This window comes from Denticeps clupeoides, chromosome 10, assembly GCF_900700375.1.
Source record: "Denticeps clupeoides chromosome 10, fDenClu1.1, whole genome shotgun sequence".
Taxonomy (NCBI): Eukaryota; Metazoa; Chordata; class Actinopteri; order Clupeiformes; family Denticipitidae; genus Denticeps; species Denticeps clupeoides.
In genome coordinates, this window is record NC_041716.1 from 19,210,739 (window position 1) to 19,227,542 (window position 16,804).

General features: G+C 42.3%; 1 protein-coding gene across 5 annotated transcripts in view; it reads left to right on the forward strand.

The window, feature by feature from the left end:
* The window catches only part of LOC114797810 (IQ motif and SEC7 domain-containing protein 1-like), an 80,428-nt gene that overhangs the window by 37,874 nt on the left and 25,750 nt on the right, over positions 1–16,804 (forward strand). Inside the window, exon 1 of one of the 5 annotated variants that reach the window (XM_028992961.1) lies at positions 8,138–8,156. The exons of the other annotated variants lie outside the window; for them this stretch is intronic. The gene's annotated coding sequence lies outside the window, so the exon portion shown is untranslated. Of the gene's footprint in view, positions 1–8,137; positions 8,157–16,804 lie in introns of those variants that run through there. 5 annotated transcript variants of the gene reach the window in all.

The following is a 16,804-nucleotide window of genomic DNA, read 5'->3' on the forward strand; positions in this document are numbered from 1 at the left end:
TGTCTGAAGGAACAGCACATTTGTTTTCTGTTGCTGTGAGCTGCAGACCAGTCAGGGTGCGTATTCTGACCAAAAAGCAACTACATTAGGCACCTACTTATCACAACTTCAAAACTGCACAATGGTCTGATGAACCACGTTGGATTGCTGTAACCATGGTGCCAAAATTCACAGGTTTATCTGAATTCACTAATGATGTGTCGCAATTATGCACAGAAATGCAAACTAATATGATTATATGACTGTCATTTAAAATGATTTTGTGGCATCACTCCTCACCATAGGTGGGGTGGGAAAACAGCTTCTATCACTGCATTGTATTTTTTATTCAAGACACTTGCATGAATGTCTGCCACTGTCCCACATGGCATTCCCATATCTTGTCACTTGCTGCTAGCATGCATAAATAATGTACAAAAAGCAACATAAAACAGTTTCAAATAGAGTCTGGAGAGGCGGGGCTATCTCAGAACACAAAAGCCACTCCAGAAAAAATGAGATGGATGAAAAAAAGTTAGAAGAAGAAGCGTACATAAATGCACAGGCGGCATTTTGGTTACACGATGAAAAGGGTAATATAGGTAGCCTGCTCAAGTCAAGTCAAGTTGAGCTTTATTGTCATTTTAGCTACATGCATGTTAGACGGTACATAGTGAAATGAGATAATGTTTCTCCGGAACCAGGGCTAACATTTAAACAATGTTACATACTGACATCAACGACAACAACATTTATTTCTTATATAGTCCAAAATCACATACAGTATGTCTCAATGGACTTTGACAGGCCCTACAGTTGACACCCCTCACACTTGACCCTTCTGCACACAAGGAAAAACTCTACACAAAAAAACTCTAGGAGAGAGAAAAAACAGAATGGAAGAAACATTGGGAAAGAGTGATACAGAGAGGGACCCCCTTCCAGGGTAGAGTGAGCCTGCAAATGATGTCAGTGCCGGGTTTGTGATTGTCCAATAAAAGAGAAAAAGGCCTACAGTTGTAGAGGTGGAGAAGTCCAAAGTGTAGTCCAGTGTCATGGTGTACAAACCGGATTCCAAAAAACACTATACAAATCGTGAATAAAAACTGAATGCAATGATTTTATTCAGAATAGAACATAAATCACGGAGCAAAAGTTTAAACTGAGAAAATCAAAAAGTTGGGACAAGACCATTTTCACCACTGTGTGGCGTCTCCCCTTCTTCTTACAACACTCAGCAGACGTCTGGGGACCGACGAGACCAGTTTCTCAAGTTTAAAAATAGGAATTCTCTCTCATTCTTGTCCAATACTTGCCTCTAACTGTTCAATCGTCTTGGGCCTTCTTTGTCGCACCTTCCTCTTTATGATGCGCCAAATGTTCTCTATAGGTGAAAGATCTGGACTGCAGACTGGCCATTTCAGTACCCGGATCCTTCTCCTACACAGCCATGATGTTCTGACTGATGCAGAATGTGGTCTGGCATTATCTTGTTGAAAAATGCAGGGTCTTCCCTGAAAGAGATGACGTCTGGATGGGAGCATATGTTGTTCTAGAACCTGAATCTATTTTTCTGCATTGATGGTAACTTTCCAGACATGCAAGCTGCCCATGCCACACGCACTCATGCAACCCCATACCATCAGAGATGCAGGCTTCTGAACTGAGCATTGATGACAACTTGGGTTGTCCTTGTCCTCTTTGGTCCGGATGACATGGCGTCCCAGATTTCCAAAAAGAACTTTGAATCGTGACTCATCTGACCACAGAACAGCCTTCCATTTACAGTAGCATTCCTGGTTGTGGTGCAGTGTCGTTTAAGGGCCCGGAGATCATGGGCATCCAGTATGGTTTTCAAATGTTGCCAATTGACCTAATTAGTGTTAATTGATCTTCCAGCTCTTCGTTATGCTCAAATTGACTTTTTCCAGCCTCTAATTGCTTCTTGTCACAACTTTTTTGGGATTTGATGACACATAAATAAATTTAGCAGTTGCCAGGAACGAGGATTTATCCGCTGGTCTGCCAGTGAAGAGACTGTGTGCTTATAGTGGAATATTTGTGCAAAAGTGGCCCAGTACCCTAACTAGGACAGCCTAACTAGGATGAATTTAACATGGTCTGTGCTTAACAGGGTGACTGCGTAGTAGTCAGGTAAGGCGGAGCGAGACCATTTAGAGCTTTATAGGTCAAAAGTAGGATTTTGTAGTCAATCCTAAATTTGATGGGTAACCAGTGCAGTGATTCTGAGACTTGGGTGATGTGGTCAAATTTACTAGTTCTAGTAAGAACTCTAACTGCAGCATTCTGAACTAACTGGAGTTTACCATATTTTCTGTATTGTGCATTGAGATAATGTTTCTTATATTTGCAATAATTCTAAGGTGAAACAATGTTATCCTAGTGATATTATCTACATGTGAATTGAATGAGAGACCTGCATCAATAAGGACATCTAGATCCTTTACTTATGTACTTGGAACTAGAAAGGCTATCCAGAGTTTTGATGTAGTCACCCAGCTTATATCTGGCTTCTTTAGACACTTCTGTCTAACAGAAGGAAGTTGGTGAGCATCAACTGTCTAATGTCCTTCAGACATTTCTCTATTCTATTCCGCTTCTGCCTCTTGTCTGGTATTGCTGATAAATACAACTTTGTGTTGTCAGTGTAGCAATGAAAGTTAATACCAGACAGTGCTAAAAAAAAAAAAAAAAACTGGTAATTAATGTGCAAAGCAACTGTGGTGCTGTGGTGAGAGGAGGGTAAACAATGTTAACAGATGCAAGTCTCTAGGTGTTTTGCATTATATTCAATTGCCAGCAAAAATCTTATGGAGAAATGTGGAAGGGATGTTCCATTTCAGTAGTTGAAAAGACATATTGTTTTGTATCTACAGGCATATAAAAATGCTAACAAGTATTTAGGATATTTAGACAATATACACACATGTGGATTTATTCAGCTGCCTGGAAGCTTATAGACACAAGGGGGTGAAATAAATCCATATAATTCACTTTGATTTAGAAATTGTATAAGAAAAAACCAACACACAAACATTTCCCAATTAATACGCTAGAATACATTAAAACAAGTTTTTATTGTTTACTCAAGGTAAATAATAAATAAACAAACAAACAAATAAATAATGGAACAATTTTTTTACAAGCCTACAAGTTATCAGCCTAATGTTGAGAGACTTGTTGAAGGCCTTCAGTCATAAATCACATCATTTTCTTTCTCTTGGCCATTTAGCTCTGAATGATTTTTGGCTGGACTGAGACTTACATCTAAGTTTTCCATTATGACCTCCACTCCAGAATCATGTGATGTATGCCTGATCTGAGAAAACTCATCATGCTCCAGAGGAGCACCGGACTCGTAATTCCAGTGTGGGATGACAATAATATGTTTAGACTCTTTTCCATTAATCTTACCACACTCCAATTGGCCTTATGCTTGCGCTGGCCATATGTTCGCTGTCCGTCCCCACACTTTTCCGCTGAGAATTTGGTCATGTTTGGATTTGAGCCCAGTTACAGTTCCTTGGAAGACTGTCTTCAGATCAGGGAAAGTAGGCAGTGGAGCCGGAGACCTGGGCTTGGTAGAGAAGTTCTGAAGACACTTTAGAGGGAAATCTGGTAACTTTGCTGACTTCTGTCTGCGGCTGAAAGCAGAGAAATTGCTCACAGCTGCAGGAACTGAGAAACCCATGAGGCGTACTCTGTGGACTTTTTGGAAGGCGGTAGAGCAGATGTTTTAAAGCTCTTCTTTGTAGGTGTGCAATGCTTGTTCATTATTTTCTCAGTCATGTCTCACGTCTTAATGAGTGACTTCACCACCATGTGGAAGGTGATGTGGAAGTCCTGCATTTCAGTCAGAACAATAAGGTACAGTAGGATTTTTCTTGGACTCACATGGGCTCATTCCAGATACAAAGATATTTTTTTAAATCACTATATGATTATAATGTAATATCAGAATTATACAAATACTCCTATGACATAAATGTGACTTATAAATTATATAAAATGTGAATTAGTTTAACATCAAACACACTTTAAACTGCTAAGCACACACATCAATATAATGAATTGAATTATAATAATAAAACTGAGTCTTCCAGCGATTGCTTGAGATTGTATCTTAAAGTTATTCATTGTAATTTTAGAGGACTGTGGGTCAGAGAGGGGTTTTAAAAGTCTCTGTGTCCAGGTGCAGCTGTCTCTGAGACGCCATGGGGACACATTAGAACAGCTGTAACTTGATATGAACTTGAAGACAGTGGCGCAATAGGAGGCCATCATTTATTTATTCTGGATGCAGAGTGAGCCCCGGGTTGCCGGCGCCCGGACTCTGTTAGGAATCTTGGTGGAGACGGCTTGTTTTAATTTCAGGGACTTTTTGGACTGAGTTCTGTAGACTCATCTTCAGAGCAGAGATGGAACAGAGATGTGTCGTGTTCTGATCCCTGTTGAAGACCACTCCCTCATTATTCTTCATGTTCTGTCCTTTCACCTCGGTAAAGTGGTCCCATATGGAACTCGGCGACGGTTTAATGTTTGTTTCTCTGGAGACGATCGAGTGATGTAGTTCCACACTGGTGAGTGAGAGGTGTGGTAATGCATGGAGTGAATTTTTCCATATCATGGTATTTTTAAAAATACAGCTTCAAACTAACAAAATGCCACCTATTCCAAGGCTTGGACTTGGACTAACTGGACCACTGTCCACGGGTCTGCAGCTATTTGTTGCTCCAGGGCTTTAAATAGTAATGAAGTTGTAGATTTCTCTTATTGATTTCTTCTAAGCAACGTTTGTGTGGGATGCCTTTATCTTTCTTTCGCTGGAAAGAAAACACCCCACTGCCAACATACACTTGAGGGATTATTTAGGTTATTGTAGTGACAGCGAGGCAAGAATCCTGTCGTTCTGCTCCTGTCTCAAAGATAGCAGCCGTCATCCCTGCAACACTGTCAAACCGTGGACATGACTAGAATATAGTGAGATAAAAAAAAATCCTTCAGGATTCTCCCTATAGCAGTTTTGACAGTCTGAAGGCACCTTTTTCAATACTTGGTCAAAAAGCTATTTTTAGGTCCACTTCAAGTATCCAGACAGGATTTAAATGTACTATATAATTAATAAGCGCTAGAATTAATATTGTTTTTCTGGGTGACAAGTTGATATATTATGTACAATTATATTACAACGTGAGAGCACGTAGTGTCGTGGAACCAGAGGGCGAGACATGGCTGGTCCCAGAGTGCGGGGGGGCGGGTCTAGAGTGATGAGCTGATGTTGCACCACTGCAGCTCCTCTGTATCTGCTTCAGTCTTGCATCCGGGGCAACACTCATTCACCTCTCCCTGTCCTGTGCAACAAGCCCAGAAGCGTGGATTTCCATCGCCGACCAGCCTCATGAATCACAGTGAACCGCAGCAGTAAATCACAGATTCATGTCAGGTTACTCACTGGTAATGATGAGCCTGATCTCCATGTCGGCATGGTGCAAACTTTAAATCTGTCCTGTGTCATCCTTTTTTCAATATCTTCCTGATCCATCAAGCTCATATGAAAGAATAAAGTAAAATGTGACCAGGGTAGAATATGTCCACGGTGGCAGGAAGGAGCACAGACAGGGGCAGTGGTGGCCTAGCGGTTAAGGAAGTGGTCCCATAATCAGAAGGTTGCCGGTTCAAATCCGTCAAGGTGCCACTGAGCAAAAGCACCGTCCCCCACACACTGCTCCCCGGGCGCCTGTCATAGCTGCCCACTGCTCACCATGGGTGATGGGTTAAATGCAGAGGACAAATTTCTCTCTGTGCACTGTCTGCTGTGTATCACATGTGACAATCACTTCACTTTAACTTTAATGACTGCAGTTTTGTTGCTGAGACTCTAACCGCTCTACAGCAAAACGGCAACCGTAAAACCAGGAGTCGTGAACCAGGGATGAACTAAAGGAAATGATATTATTTGACACCAGGGTGAAATGCTGTGGGGAAAATCTCATCTGATGCCAATCTAGAGATCTATAATAGATGTGGAAGTGGTGATTTCTAGTCATTCTTTTAGTGAATGCTCATATTTTCTAAAAGCGTGCTTACAGACTCTGATTTATTTACTACAGTCATGAATACATTTCAGCTGGCAACATTATTTATTTCATTAGTGACCTGGATGAAGGAGATTGCTGAAATATCCAAAATTACAGATGGTGTTATCAGCCAAGCTTATTAGTCACTGTACCTGTGTTTTCAGTTGAATTCATCCTTGGTTAGTTGACTGGTTGAATCATTGATTATTTATTAATGAACAGTACGCACGTTTCTGCTCAATAAATTATTATTATAATGTCTTCATTAAAGTTGTAATTAGCCAGAGTATAGCTTCCTTTACTGGTGGCATCAAGAACAAAATAAGACCCCATTTTAATGCATTAACAAGGAAAGGTCAGTTTCATGGGAAACCAATGCCATGATTTAAAAGCAGTGCTCACTTTGAGTGGCATGGAGGGGAATGTTCAGCTCCGGCAGAGGTGTGATTTCCCTGCAGAGCAGTCAAGGGCTGGTGGGTCTGTTTGTGAAGGCACTGGTGGGTGAGAGGTTAACTGCAGACACAGTTAATCAGGAACTGGGCTGTGTGGGCAATTAAAAGGCTTCTCCGAAACATCACAGAGCAATGGTGGCCTAGCAGATAAGGAAGTGGACCAGCAGGGTTGCGGGTTCAAATCCTGAACCGTCAAGGTGCCACTGAGGTTCCCTTGATCAAGGTACCATCCCCACACACAGTCCAGGGAGATTTGAATCCGGGGGTGACGAGGAATGGGCAGTGGAGGAAGGGGCCCGACTGGTGGTGAAGTGGGGTTCTTGGCCCTGGTGCAGGAGCTTCGACGTAGACCCATATGTCATGGACTATGGATGGCCACCAGAATTCCCGGTGAACGAAGCTGAGTGTCCGTTGCCGACCTGGGTGACCAGAGAGGGTGGAGGAGTGACCCCATTGCACGCCATCGGATTGGCAGAGTATACAGGCGTCCAGGGGGGACTGTGGATGGGCCTGGGTTGGTGCCCTGCTTGTTGGCCTACCGGTGTTGACTACCGGGGCGATATGAGAGGTAGAAGTTTAACCGATTGAAGAATAGCACCCATCTGGCCTGTCGGGGGTTTAACGGTTTGGTTTGGCAGATGGAGATGAGGTTCTGGTGATTGGTCCAGACCAGAAAGGGGGTGTCAGAGCTCTGTAATCAGTGTCGCCACTCCTCCAAAGCACGTTTGACCGCCAGCAGCTCACGATTGTCCACCCTATAACACTGCTGGGTTGACGTGAACTAATGGCTTTGTTAGAGCGGTGATGTCTTTGTTAGAGCATTGAGGGGTTCAGCGACTGTAATGTAGCCATGGATGAAGCATCGATAGAAATTGGCAAACCCAAGGGACTGTTGCAGCTGTTTGAAGCTCCAGCTTCTTGGGCTCCATGGCCACACCCTGGGACAAGATTATATATTAACTGAAATGCATCAATAGCCCTTACCCAAGTGTACAGAAAATGTGTTTTTTAATTTAAATTTCTGCTTGTGCCTGTCTGAAATTGTATTTATTTTAATAACTAAATTATTTTACTAATAAAATTCTCTTACAATCGCGGTTAACTCATCCCTCCAAGCTCCCTCCATTCAACTCTGCCAGTGATCAGAATACACATGGCATGAATGAATAATGGTCTCCTACTGTAATAGTTTCATGGCTCCTGGTGCATTTCTTCTGCTAGTGGTGCTGCAGCAGTCAGGGGTGGAGGCTGGTTGGTCATTAATGCCACGCTAATGTTCTCCCTGGCCCTGGGCTCTCCGTTTCGGGTCGCTGTCCTGGAACAGTGGTGAAAAACGAGCACTGACCTTCAGAGCAGGAGTGTGGCTGGTGAACCCCCCCCATAGGAGCCCCGGATCTGAATAAATGGGAGTACAGTAGAGTCAGAGGGAGAGACGGAGAAAGAGGTGGGGGTGGATACACAAGCCAGTCTCATCGACGTGCAGGACAATGTGCTGACCAGCACCACTGTGAGAAACATTGCCAGACCTCATTTTCCTCAGTTGCTCCGGAGAGAAGGTGTCTTCAGCCCATGAAGACTCCAGTCTGCGCTCTGTGTGGAGGACAGGAGTACAGGCTGGATTTGGGAGGTAGGTGGATTTTTGTTTCAGGGCTACCTTTTGAGGAGGTAGATGGTGTGGAGAAGAGAACTACTTTCTGCATTACAGATGTTGTATGCCATTCCTTCGGGTTGTCCTGGAGCTTTAAGCACTGTGAAGGAGTTTGTGAATCATTGCAGCCTGATGGTGGCTCACAGTGGATCTGGTTCTCTCCTTTGCATCTTTTCAATTAAGCATATAGCTGGAGTGGCGCTCTTGCTGATGAGCATTGATTTTCCTGAACTGTTTGTGAGATTGAGCATCACAACAGACCTCCTCTTGTTCCCCTGACTTGGGAGCTTCTGCTGACCTAAACTAATTGATTCTGTTGACAGAATGAATGGCCTCCTCTGGCCCATCATTAGAGCTGATTAAATGCATTGAGAGAGATGGGGTGCCTCCTATTCTTTCCCACCGATGTGGAGTATGTGGCATTGAAGCCTCCTGCAAATTCGAGTTCTGCCTGCAGTGGTTTGTTTTTTAACTTGAAGTAATGTAATCATGTATGTATTCTTGTACTGACCATCTTCAACACAATATGTTGAAGATGGTGAAATTATTGGTTACATTATCGAGTTTATTTTAGAGCTAAAGTAGTGGCAGAGAGAATTATGGACAACACCCATGCCCTGGGATGTGAAGCATAATTATACGTTTTGACACTGTGTCATCTTTCCCCATGCACTTTACATGGACAGTTACATTGTTATAGGCATGGCCACATAATTGTTTGGCTAATATGATAATTGTGCAGCTTTTTAATGCAGTCTTTTGTGTTGGAGCTTCCACTGTGACGCCTTTACAGTGTGGGAGTCAGAAAAAAAAAAAAAAGTGCTGTGTTCTGGTGAAATCACAGATAAGTCACATTGTCATGGCAATTCTGACCAATTTCTGACCAAATGTTCACCCGAAAAGTTAGATTTATGGAAGGTGTTATGTAATGTGTAATGCTTGCATTTGACTTTGAGAGAGTATAAAGGCAGTAAAAAACATGCGTTCTAAACACATCATGGAGGGGACAGCCATGGCAGCATTCGGTATGTGGATAAAGTCCATCTCAACACAGTCTACAGCACAACATCAGTGTGCGTGAATGCCAGAAACTGAGCTGTGTGACAGTAAAATGACAGAAATTTGGAGTCTAAATCCAGGCCCTGTTTTAGTTCTCCCAAGCTGCTAGTTGAATGAAAATGAATTCCAATTGGCCACCGAGCCTCACATTAGCAGTACTTGGGGACCTGAGGACTGTGGTTTAAGAAGACCTGCTCTAGACCATATTACGGGATTATGGGGCAGGGTCACAGCTGGACTCAACAGGGTGTCACTGAAAACACCTTGAGGCTCAGCCCCCGAGGTCAGTCATCCCACATTTCAGAGCGCAGCACCTCCAGTGACCTCTGGGATATTTACTGTGCATCCAGCTGCGCTGCAGGGCCTACTGGAATGATATGAGCTTCCTGCTGCTCGTTCAATCAATAAACCATTACGTCTGATGTATGGCCTGTGCTGAGAGGAAGTTTTTAGGGTTCAGACTCGTAACACAGGCTGCATATGGGTTTTATGGGATGTATGGTCATGTGCTACAAGAAGGACATGCTGCATATTGCTTGAATTTCCTATGAAAGCTTCATTTTACTATTTGATAATGGATAGTGCAATCATAAAAGAAAAATATATATGTACAGTACAGTGTGTCCAAAGTTTGGACACACCTTCTCATTTATTTTATTCATTTATTTCTTTATTTTCATGACCATTTACATTGGTAGATTCTCACTGAAGGCATCAAAACTATGAATGAACACATGTGGAGTTATGTACTTAACAAAAAACCCTCAGTAGCCTAGAGGGTAACACACTTGCTTATGAACCAGAACACCCAGGTTTGAATCCCACTTACTACCATTGTGTCCCTAAGACACTTAACCCTAAGTTGCTCCAGGGGGGGACTGTCCCTGTAACTACTGATTGTAAGTCGCTCTGGATAAGGGTGTCTGATAAATGCTGTAAATGTAAAAATAGGTGAAATAACTGAAAATATGTTTTATATTCTAGTTTCTTCAAAATAGCCACCCTTTGCTCTCTCGATGAGCTTCAAGAGGTCGTCACCTGAAATGCTTTTCCAACAGTCTTGAAGGAGTTCCCAGAGGTGTTTAGCACTTGTTGGCCCCTTTGCCTTCACTCTGTGGTCCAGCTCACCCCAAAAATCTCGATTGGGTTCAGGTCCGGTGACTTTGGAGGCCAGGTCTCTGCTTTTTGTTAAGTACATAACTCCACATGTGTTCATTCATAGTTTTGATGCCTTCAGTGAGAATCTACCAATGTAAATGGTCATGAAAACACATTAAATGAGAAGGTGTGTCCAAAATTTGGCCTGTACTGTATATCCACACTAAACTAAACTATACTAACTAAAGCTTAAATACTGTAGCAGAGTCCTCGGTTTTCACCAGGTTTGCCCAGCTTAGCAGAGAACCAGAGTTTGTGGTTTGGAGAACCAGGGTTTGTGATTTGGCCACAAGTATGACGTTATCAAATAAATAACAAAATTAATGTATTATTTCCAGACTTACTGTATTGCTGAACTTTTGAATTAAAGGGAAAATGGGTATAACTGTAAATACACTCGACATCATCCATTACCGTGAGCACTCCAGCTAGCAAGTTGTTGTATGGATTTACGTTTTCTTATTTTTTAATGTGTCTGTGATCAGAAAGGAACTTCTGATCAGGTCCTGCCTGAATTAGGCTGAATGGAATCTGCAGAGTTAGATTCCCTTGCTATTTGGCCATTATTCTTCTTTGTCCTTTGGCTGCTCCTGTTAGAGGTCGCCACAGCAGATCAACCTGGCAAACATTCCTGATCATTCCTGACTCAACCAACCTGATTTATATATTTCATTATTTCTGATATTTCATTATTTCACATATTTCTGTCAAATCAATCTTCAAGAAAATAAGTGACACACCAGTCCATTGTTCTGTGAGACTCTTGTGACCAGTCATGTGCTGGGATAGACTGGACACTTAATATGTTCTTTTGAGGCTGGCTACCCTCCAGACCACTAGTGGTGGCCTAGTGGTTAAGGAAGCGGCCCCGTAATCAGAAGGTTGTTGGTTCGAATCCCGATATGCCAGGGTTCCACTGAGGTGCCACTGAGCAAAGCACCGTCCCCACACACTGCTCCCCGGGTGCCTGTCATGGCTGCCCACTGCTCACTCAGGGTGATGGGTTAAATGCAGAGGACAATTTCACTGTGTGCACTGTGTGCTGTGCTGCTGTGTATCACGTGTGACAATCACTTCACTTTCACATACACCGGCTGTCTTGAAAGCTTTCATTACATTGACGTTTACAGCATTTATCGGATAGGCGACAGTTAAGGAGTGCTGGAAAATAATGGTGGCCACACAAAATATTGACACTGTGCATAATATGTACATTTTCACTTAGGGGTGTACTCACTTCTGTTGCCAGCGGTTTTGTGAGATACTGTATGTCAGTAAAATGATAATTGATGTACAGATTATTTATGATAGCTAAGAAGAGATTTTCTTCCTAAAAAGGCTTACCCAGAACGTAGGATAGATTTTTTGGAGAACTGACATCTGTAAGGTTATGCCAGAGGTTATGTTACTGTGCCATTTGATTTGCACATGTAATTAAAGAAATATGACATTTCTAAACATTTTCTATTCAGCCATAGTTGAGCCTCTACTCTTTTTGTACCTGTGGTATTTACACTGTCTTTTTTTTCACAGGGTTAGATTATCGAAGCGGTTCCCTATTTAAATCTCTGCATATTCGCACTGTTGCTGCACAGGGCAAATATACAGAACCAGTAGGCCACTCCCCATCAAAGGTGGAAAATGCACCACCTCACTGGCCATTGGCAGCCTTTATGCAGCATGGCAATGTCAACAATGGGCCGAGCCAGTGGAGACAACAGCATACGGAGACGCAACCCCTGGTTCAATTGCCTGACTGTACCGGGAGTGGAGGTCAGGGGGTCAGAGGATCCTGCAGGCGGCCATCTGAACATGTCAGGGCTGAGCGGGGGCAGAGGGTTCACCGGAGAGGGTGTGAGGTCAGGATTTCATGCTGCTCCAACTTTCAGGAAGTGTGTTGTGCTGATTAGATAAAAACACATTCTTTAAACCAGAAGTGTATTGTATGGGTCTGGGTCATATAGTCAAAAAACAGTCATCATCCTGTATCATCATCGTTTATTAATATTATTATTTTTGTCGTATTAGTGAAACTCTTTTGGCCAACACACACAAAAAAAAACTCATTTAGTAGTAAATGTAAGTATTAAACACAGTGATAATTACCACAATTTTAATTGCTCTTGAATGGCTCCTGTGTGTTTCTGAATGGAACTGACAGCCATCTTGTTTGTTTTAGTGTAATTATCATGCATGTCATGTGATGCGACAATGTCACTTCACTTTACTGTAGCTTATTATCTGATAACATAATATGGATAATACTGTGTTTGTTGATTAATTATTCAGTCATTAAGCTTTTTAATTCTACTAATTGCTATTACGATTGTTGTCTCTTATGTGAATAAGAGAGAGTGCAGTGAATATTCCAGTCAGCAGGTGGCATTGTCACCGCGTCGGACTGTCACTGGGCCGCGTCACGCATTCCTTTCTCTGTTTGTTTATTCTCGGCACGGCCGGCCTGAGACTCAGCCCTGCTGCATCGGTCTCCAACGGCCTGTGATTCATGTTTCAGCAGCTTTACAATTCTCTTTATTTTTTTTTGGTTTTCATAACCTGAAGCATTTCATTCATTCCAGTTGGGAATATCTTTCTTTATTTTCTTAGTACACACGTCTGCAATGAAGACAGATTGCTACACAGTGGCTCCCATTCATTTTCTTATTGAATATGTGCTCCTCTGCACAGACTCCTCCTCTCCACCTTGTCCCTCAAGATGGGCTCCAGTGGATTCTGGAGTGTGTGTTTACTGTGGGAGGGTACGTGTGAACTCGCCGCAAGCTGCTATTTTTAGCCATCGGCCTTATATCACTGTAAACTCAGACTGGGCCAGTCGGCCTGAAACGTGGCTATGAAACAGTGGGCCAACCAGGACGATCCGTGAGCAGTAATATTACTACTGAATAAAAATTGAAGGAATTGTGGAACTCATTGTCTCTGAGTTGGGCTGCTGAAAAATACAGTGGACTGTCAGCGGGGGCACAATGTCTGTTTGCAGTAATTATGCTTTAATTAGTGAAACCAGGGGTGGATTTATATCAGCCAGAAGTCTGTAAAAGCACCATGCTGCTTTATGTCTGAACAATTTGTTTATGAGTTCCTGAAAATATGCAGTTCCTAAGAGGCCAGATTAGGTGTGCCTGGTTTTAAAACCCAGTGACACGCACATTTACAGTTTCAAGAGTGAAGTGATTATCATTGTGAAACACTGCAGCACACCACACAGTGCACACAATAAAATGTGTCCTCTGCTTTTAACAGATCACACTGGGCAGCCATGAAAGGCGCCCAGGAAGCAATGTGTAAGGACGGTACATTGGTCAAGGGGACCTCAGTGGCACCTTGGTGTTCGAGATTTTAACCGGCAACCTTCCGATTAAGTTCTATAACCTGTAAACCTGAGATCTACTGTTTTGGATCTCAGGCGCCATGGTTAAATCAAATTCCCAATTCTGCAGGTGGGATCAGCGTCAGCTGTGCCCATCCAGGCCTCATTCGGTGCCCCTGCGTCACAATTACCATGCCGTTAAAAATGGTAGGTTGCCTGATCCCCTGCAATATCGCCCTCTTGTGGGTTGTAAAAGCTGTTTTTCCAGACAATGATTGAAAATGTTGGCTAATATTAATGTCTTAATAATAATGATTATAAATGTACAATGTTTGGAGCCAAAGCTGCCTAGATTACCTTGAATTTGATGCCCTAGGCAAGATTTTTTGTGGTGCCCCCAGAATGCCGTTTTTTACGCCGTCCAGGGTGACACATGACTGCATTTGTTCGCACGAACCATAAAAAAGGCTCCTTTTTACAACGCTTGCACAGGGACACTGAATGGAACTTAACCACTAAGCAATGTAAAAAACTGCATCATAGAGCATTAAACTGCATTTTTATGCTGCTTTCGTGCAAGCATTACCTTTAAAAACGTGTTGTTAAAGTGCCAATTATTGGAACTGTTGGCTTGTGGCAGTGGAGAGGGATGTGTGTGTGTTTATGTGTGTGTAGGGGGTGCTGCTTTGGCCTTGGAGGAAATTTATGTATCATGTATGTATTATTATTACTACAACTTAATAGGCTTTGCTACTCAGGTAAATTCATGTTGGCTTCTTCTTTTCATATTAAAACATACATTTTATTCCTTTTTTTTAAACCCCCCCAATGGATGGCACCTTTAGCATTTGCCTATATTGTTTATGCCATGAGCCGGCCCTGAGTGTGCAGACTGTTTAGTGAACCAGTTTAATCTCTAGACTGTTCTGCTTTCTGAGGTGCAAGATGAATGTGGTTGAGGAGGATGAGTGCTTGTCACTGTAAAAGTTTCAAATGTCATCCAGCATCAGCAGTGGATGGTCAGGACCCGCGAGTTGTAAGGAAGCAACGGTTATCATATTTTAATAAAACAAAAAATAAAAGACTTTCAAATCACATGAGCCAAATTTTATTCACAACTGAACATAACATGTTCAAACTGGGAAACTGTGCACCTTTATCCACAAAATGGGTTCATTTCAAATTTGATATCCCAAAAAATGAGGGCAACTAAAAGCTGAAAAAAAGGTTTAAAATTGTTCAGCTGGGATAACTAATAACTAATAAAGTTAATTTATATCAGGTCTGTAACATAATTAAAAAAGGAAGTCTTTAATCTGTGAAAGAGTGCGTAAAGAGATTGTGGAATACTTTAAAAACAAAGTCGCTCATCATCAAATTACAAATGATGGATCATCTGCAGTGCATAACATCAAATAATTCTGAGAAACTGGAGATATATCTGTGTGTAATGGACAAGGCATGTTGTATGTGTGTCACGGCCAATAGACCTCCAGCCCACCAGAGAGCGCCAGACCAACCTATAAGATTTGTCCTATAACAAAGTAATGAAAATGTTGGTGGAGCCTGTTGTGTTACAGTGGAACAGAGGGTGTCTTCTAGCTGAAAAGAAAAAGAGGCGTCTACCACCATACTTGTGTTTTGGGAGCATGATGAGGCGTCATGTTTCTGGACATTTCTGGAGTTTAATGTTTGGTTTGTCTTGCACTGCCCTGGATTTTGTGACATGTTAGAACTGGTATGAATGTATCTTTGTCATTTCCAGTCGTTATTCTGTCATTTTTACCCTTGTTTCGTGTATGAATATTCATTGTTGTGTGTGGGCCCACATGGCCTTTTAATATGACCTTTCTGTTCTAGTTCTGCCATCAGATGAAGGTGCATTTTGGGAGATAATATCTGACTTGGATGTGTTGTGTAAAGGATGTCTGTCTTGTTGCCCCACACACAGACTGGGTGTGAAGTCTGTTTTAAGTACAGGGAATGGACAAGTCACATGACCAGAGATGACGCTAGTTCGATTTGTGGTGCAACTTCAACAGCCACTTTAAATGACATTAAATTACAATGTGGCCTCCTTTTTAAAGGGCTGTGGGTGACAAACCAAATAAAGCCACTTCCTTTGATGATAAATCATGTAGAAAAATGTAAAGTGAAGAAGGCAAGTTCAACAGTTTTCTACAAAAAACTGTTAGCTGACTTGGGTGACTAAATTGATTATTTTTGTCTTTATATGGACAGAGCCTGACCTTGCTTATTGTAGACATTCTAGCCTGATGAAATGTGTTTCTGGAGCCCTGAAGTAACTGGGATATTAAGAGACAGCACATGTGCTGTCGAGGCCAGGGACATGAGACAGGGCCATTAATTCACGAGATTTCAAGGCATACATCTTCCACAGGGATTTCATGTATGAAATGTCCCTTTATGCTCTGAGGTGTTCTCTGAACAAAATGACAGAGTGGAGCACTGGTATCTCCATACTGAACCAATCTGTCTTGTTTTAAAATCCTTTGAGTACAGTATACAGTTCTGACATTGTGTCATGCATATAATTGCCTCCAGTCTTCCTGCTGCTATTTAGGCAGCTTTTGAGCGTATTCTTCACTACCAACCCATCACTGTGTGCTGTTAATTTTGGGGTGTATGGTGCCATATATCCAAACACAGAGCCATGGGAAAGACCGGCTTCAAAGAAACACTCTGCTGCTGCTTCCAATTAACAGAATACTTGAAACACTCCCCTTCTCATTTGCTTTAGACCATTTTCCAGTTTGTATAACCTGTAAAAGTACAAATTTGGTCAGTTTCTGCAGTTTCCCTTTTGGTTCTTTGGAAATGTAGGGCACATTGCACTGGCAGGAAATCAGCAGAAGTCAGAACAGTACATTTGGTGCTGAGGGGAATAGCGGGGATGGGGTGAGGCCACATGCTTTTAATTGAAGCCGAGTTTTATGGACCAGGAGGGCCTCTGGTTGGAATTCCCAGCTATGACATCACTGCGGAGCATGCCACGAAGACCAGAGTTCGCATTCCGTATTCCATGCGACTGACAAACACAGCATATGTTCTTCACTTTGTG